Raw genomic sequence first — 6,601 nt, 5'->3', positions numbered from 1 at the left:
AATTTTCTTTTGTGATAACATCATGTAGAAAACCCATGGCAGCCTCTGAATTGTGCTGAACTGAAATGACTTGGGAAGCAAGTGACCTCAGGGAGGGCACAGTCTTTGAGGCTACAGTTTGTGGCATTGGAGGCTGTTTGGGCCCTTGGTATCTATGGATGTCCAGGTCATATGGTATCCCTGAGGAATCTTTTGGGACGCTTTTGATTTTTGCATTAGCTTCCTCCTCCATCACAGCATCCTGAGAGCACTGTGTGAGAAGAATGGCTAGTGAGTAGGTGGACTGTCTACCATTCTGGGAGGATATGTCAGCATCAAAATTGTCCACAATCGCCTGAACCAGACCATCAGTAGCATTGGATATGCCAGATAACTGTAAATCTGCCACAGCCGCTTTAGCAGCAGACTTCTTGAACCATCTGTACTCTGTGTATGAACAACAGACACCATAGGAATACATGCTGTTAATGAAATTTTTAGACTCCAGCATCTTTCCTGCTAAGTCTGTTTGCAAGCTAGTTGCCTGAGACCTGACAACACTGGTGACAATGGAACCAATGAGCAATGCAGGAAGGGTATCATCAAGCTTTGGGGAGAAACCTTTGCCAACAGCTTTAACAGAAATTCACTGACTTTCTCTTTAATGAGATTGTTATTTATGCTGATGTTGTAGTGCTCCTTGTCATTATCAATTTGTTTCAGATCTTGAAGGATTCGCTTACTAGTCTTTGTAAGAAGAAGCTCAGTGTCATCTTCTTCATCATTTACAAGTTGGAGTGTCTTTGAGGCACTGCTACGAAATGCAATTATATTAGCGATGCCAGGTGAGGACAGCACCAGTAGATCATCACCAAATGTATCCTGGAGTTTCCCTATAAGTGCCCTACGAGAAAGCTTAGTGCCAGCAAATCCTGAATAGGTTGCTTGTAATTCAACAGAATTCCAGATTCGTGACCAGTCACTTTCCACCATTTCAACAAGTAACTCAAATGGGTGATCATCAGAATTCTGTGAATACCAACTGTCACCTGGTAGTGATTTGAAAGTGGCAAACCTTTGTCTGCAGTCAAGATGGTATCGAGCATCTGCTGCATGCAGATCACTAAGTGCCATTTCAACACGACACTGAACAGACTTTGCCACATCATCATTTCGTTTTGCACAGCTTTCTAATATTAACTGCTTTGTATCCATTTCTCGGAAGAGATAGGCTGCCCTCCATCTAGAGGGGTGCTTCTTGTCCCTTTCAATGTTGCAGCTCTCTCCACAGTACAGATAGTGTAGTAGAAAATTAAACATCTCTCCTGACGTTGAACGCCTGGTGATTTTTTGGGGGATGGAAGCCTCTTTTTCCTTCACACCTTGACGCTTGTGACGTTGGGTGTGAGTTTTCGAAGTATAAGCCGAAACACAGCTTTTATGGCACTTTAATGTCAATTCATTGTTTTTCTCCAATATGTTTTGAAGATCAACGTGTTTTTCATCACCGTAAATCTTGCTACACTTAATAATATTTTCTATTCGGACAGGTCCTGCTTGAATAAGTGCTTCTTTCTTTAAATGGCAGTTGAATTTCCAATTGAAATAGCATTCTTCAAGATCAGACTCCATAACTGCCGTATAATCACTTAAACATCCAAGTAAATAGTAGCAACACTGGTGGAAATCTGAGAAAACAGGGAGATGAAAACTGCATCGAGCTGAAATTTCTAGATTGTGACCTTGAACATGCAATTTGTAAGGGTGGGAATCATAAAAAAAAAAAAATGGTGAGAAAGTGGATTTTCTTCTATTTTATCAGAGACCAAAATCGGGGACTGTCTCAACAATCGGGATCGTATGGTCACCCAAGTTAAGGGCAATTGTAACAGATAGCAGCTAGCATAGAGATATGAGTACACTGTAAAATGTTAACCACATTCCACAATGCCTTACGAGTTGCACTAGTCTGCATCGAACTGAACTAGATTATGACCTTGAACAGGCAATTTATAAGGGTGAGAATCACAGTGACCAATGATAAAATAGCCACAATAACACATTACGATTCAGCCAATCGAAAAAGTTCAATATAGTTGGAGATTCAGTTATGACATATCACAATATTGGTGAAAGTAAAGACAAAAATAATACAGATCCATGACTGTACTGCATTTTAAGGAATGACACTTTAATATTGAACACTTATAGTATACAGACAGTGTTGGGTTCACCCAGAAAGAGACCCTGGATTCCTTCGTGAATGCCTTCCCTTCGGGCCCGAAGGAGACAAGGAGACAAGGAGACGAATCGCTCAGAAACGGACAGGAGAACACGTGTGGGTTGTTCACATGCCAGTTTATTCGCTCGCTTCGTCTGAATGAAAACATTTGTGGGAATGTCTTATAGTGTTGCTGTGTTTATGTTTTGTCTTCGTGTGTGTGTGTGTGTGTGTGTGTGTCTATGTGTGTGTGTCTATGTAGAAGTGTGTAATGATCTTGAATCAATCATAATAATATAATAACATATTTTTGCTGACAGTAAGGTACAGATAGATATCAGAGTTTTAGCTTCATATTATGTCTGATTCTCGGAATAGTGTGGAATGTTAAACATAGATACTGTAGAAGGTCAAAGGCACACAAAGTTTGCACAGAAAGGATCATCTGAATAATTCTTAATAATTAACATGAACAATTCTTAATACATGAATGTGTGGTCAGTCAGTAAATTACATCTTGATTATCTTGATTCCAACAACATAAGTAACATAACAAATAACAATCAGTTCTTAATAAGGAATGTTATAAGAAAATAAACATAAAAAATAAGAACAGCTTAACCACAAGAACAATGAGAATATGTCTGAAAGAGAGAACAATTAAACCACTACCAGGATTAAACTTATAACTAAATTAGGTTAATGCTCTTAAACTAAAAATCCTTAGAATCACAAGATCTTAATTATAATTGTAATGTCATTATGAAACTAATCTAGAACTATGAAACTAACATTAATCACGGAATGTATTCATTAATTACGGGATCTATAAAACTAACATTAATCATTACCATAGTATATTTCAATATATTTCAGTGTATTTCATAGCCTTTATGAAGCCATGACCTAAGATTCAACTGAATGAATAAGCATAATCATGAACTTTAATTCTACTATTTCTGAGTGTGGTATGAGTCGATCTGACACTAAAACAGACCTTCAGACACTTCTCTGTTCAAAATACACATTCATAAACAAAATGTTCCCAAACAATGTCCAGCCGGACCTAAGGTCATTTCAAACTAAATCTTAACACAGAATAAGCTAAGAATCACTATTTCACTAAACTTACATATACCTACATATATCCTGATTTAACCTACTGATTCTGATTCATATTCTGATCATAATCTACATATAATAAATTTTGACCCAACAATCCCCCCCTTTAATACTAATCACAGTATTAACTTTAGATTTTTAAGTAAATATGTAAGTAAGTAAGATTATGATTAAGATTAGTGTTACACCCTAGCAGGACGATAATATACATTATTCTCTCTATGCAGAGGTTTGCGGGTAAGACTATAAATCATCTTATGCATTCTGTCCATCAAGCATCTCAGAATGCAAGGTCCCAGAAAAATAAACAAAAGAACAATCACCACTACAGGGATGCACATAGAAAAAATAGCAGACCAACTAGACCAATTACCAAACAGTCCAGAAAACCACACCCACCCTGCCGTATCCCCATGTTCATCATGTTCTAATTGTTGAGCAATCTGTCTCATTTGATGTACGGCTGCACCTATTTCACCATCCAGGTTATCATGAGTAGGAATAAAAGTGCAACAGCTGTCTCCGATCATAGCACAAACACCCCCCTTTTCTGCTAACAAAATATCAAGGGCCATACGATTTTGAGTAGTCATTAGACGCAGGGAGGTTAATTCTGTTCTAATACCATCGACAGCTTTAATGGTTTCATTAACAAAGCTGGCCAAGTGATAATGTGTTAATTCTACATTCTTCCATAGATCAGCTACACCAAAATGAGGAAACATTGATGTCCAAAACCTGTGCCACCTAGTAGTAAGATGATGTTCCAGGGGTGGAAAATTATGAATAACATCTCGTTTTGGGCGATGAGCAGAGAAAGGATGGATGGCAGTGATAGCGTTTTTGAGTTGTATGGGAGCGCAAATGCCTGACCAGTTGGTGGGAAACGAAACAAGGAGATTACTATTACCGCAGTACCAGTACCAGTTTAATGCCAATTTAACACCAGGATAATTATTAGGGTGTGGTGGAACGCAATTAGGATGAGCCCTACATGTATTTTTGATATATCCGATACTGTTGAGTGTACAATCAGTTAGCGGAGGGTTACATCGACATGAATTCGGGATCCAGTGAGGACAGGGAGAGGTGACGGAGTTCTGATCATATATCTGCTTACATTGAGACTTAGGAATGTGTCCTAAATAAATGTTACTTTTTTGAGAGTAATTCCTTCTGAAACAATGAGGGAAAGTGAAATTAGAAGGCATATCTACTTTTAGAGTAGTGAGAATAGAATCTTGTAATATAATGTCGGGGGTATTTGTGCCATGTACTGAAGAAGTCTGGTTTAACTTTGCTACCACAGAAGGGTGAGGAGAGTAATTACAGAAAGGGCCCCAAAATTTAGAAGGTTGGCCTTTTGGCCCCCAAGCATAATATAAAGCTTCAGAGCATAACGGCAAAGGTGGGCGTGTAATAATAGTGGAGGATGGCATCAAATGACATACATAACAACTTTCATTTGTGTGAGCCCATGCAGTCCAGTTAGCAAATTGCCAGAAGATGTTGTCTCGAGGTCCAGCTCCAGCGGGTAACCCTGCTCCGAGCAATAGGAAAATGGTCACGAAGGCTCGGGCGGGTAACCCTGCCCCGAGTAGAGATGCAGCAGCCACGAAGGCTCGGGCGGGTAACCCTGCCCCGAGCAGAGATGAAGCAGACACGAATGCTCGGGCGGGTAACCCTGCCCCAAGCAAGGAAGTGATCCTGAAGGCTCGGGCGGGTAGCCCTGCCCCGAGCAGTGATGTCATGAGACCCACGATGTGGACCATCATGGATTGTAGTGAGGTGGTTCGGTTCCACGGTTCCAAATCTGGACTGGGCGCAAGATCTCTTCCCCCCTTTGTTCACAACGTCTCACGGGCAGTAACGGATTCTCAGTCAGCCGGGCTGCACAACTCAGTCAGCGTTTGCACACAGGTCAATTCTATAGCACAGAGAAAGGGAGAGAGAAAGAGAGAGAGAGAGAAAGAGACTAGATAGGGACACAAAAAGCGTTAATAGCAACTGATTGTAACACAACTTTATTATGGAGCCTTCTTCAGTCGGGTGGCATGAATCCACTGTGGAAAAAGGTCAGTTAAAACAGCAGTACGAGTAATGGCGACTATTTCTGCAGGCTCACTATATCGAGGTTTTCCCAATTGTCCAAATCGTTTAAAAAATTGCACCAGCACCTTATCTCCCACTTGGAAGGGGTGTGTGTTTGCCGATGGTGGAAGTGATATTGTACTATTGACCTTAGTACAAATTTCATGCAATTTATCGATAAGGGCTGCAGAATACTCATCCATATGTGTCTTCAAATCAGAGGTACCCAGAGCCGGAGTCCCTTTTCTCCAGGGGACAGGGAACGGTCGCCCAAAAATGATCTCGTAGGGGGAATAGTCGCCGAGACTAGGCTTCGATGTCATGCGAATTTCAGCCAGTGTGGCTGGCAATAGGTCTACCCAATTTCTGGAACCCGTGGTCTGCATAGCCTTAGTTAGTTTGTCTTTCAATGTTCGATTAGTACGCTCTACGATACCAGAAGATTGAGGATGGTATGGAATGTGAAAGCGCCAGTTTAGTGAAAGATACTTACACAGATCTTGTGTGACCTTTGAGGCGAAAGGGGTACCTTTGTCTGAGTCTATGGCATCTGGAACCCCATAACGAGGTATTATTTCTTTTGCCAACGTACGAGTCACTACCTTTGCATTCTCTCTAGAACACGGAAAGGCTTCTACCCATTTAGAAAATTTGTCCACAATCACCAAGAGATATTTAAATGGCCCACAGGGAGGCATGTGTGTGAAGTCAATTTGCCATTCTGAGAATGGAGATGTCGGTATGGGTAAACACTCGTGTTTCGCGACTGCTTTGGAGTGATTGTTCTGTGCGCAGATGAGGCATCTCTCGAGAATTGAATCCACCAAACTGTTTAGATTAGCTATACAGAAAAGTTTGTTCATGTCCCCCTTTACCCCCCTTCGTGCACGGTGTGTTACGCCATGAAATTCACGCACAAGGAAAGGAAGGCAATGTGATGGAAGGCAAAGACGGCCATCTTGGCTGTACCATAGGCCATCAGAGGCGACATAAGCATCTTGTAGCTGCCAAAAGGCAGAATCATTTGGAGAAGCTGAAGCCTGTAAAGAGATAAGGTCTAAATCTGGGATCAAACTACTAGCAAGACAAGATGTATTACATGATGAAGAGTCTAGACCAGGAGACATGACACCAGAAGCAGCAGCAAATTTCGCCATACGATCAGCAAGAGAGTTACCCATGCGTTCA

Source organism: Neoarius graeffei, chromosome 12, assembly GCF_027579695.1.
Source record: "Neoarius graeffei isolate fNeoGra1 chromosome 12, fNeoGra1.pri, whole genome shotgun sequence".
NCBI lineage: Eukaryota > Metazoa > Chordata > Actinopteri > Siluriformes > Ariidae > Neoarius > Neoarius graeffei.
The sequence above is the reverse complement of the archived record's forward strand: the minus strand, read 5'-3'. Positions refer to the sequence as shown.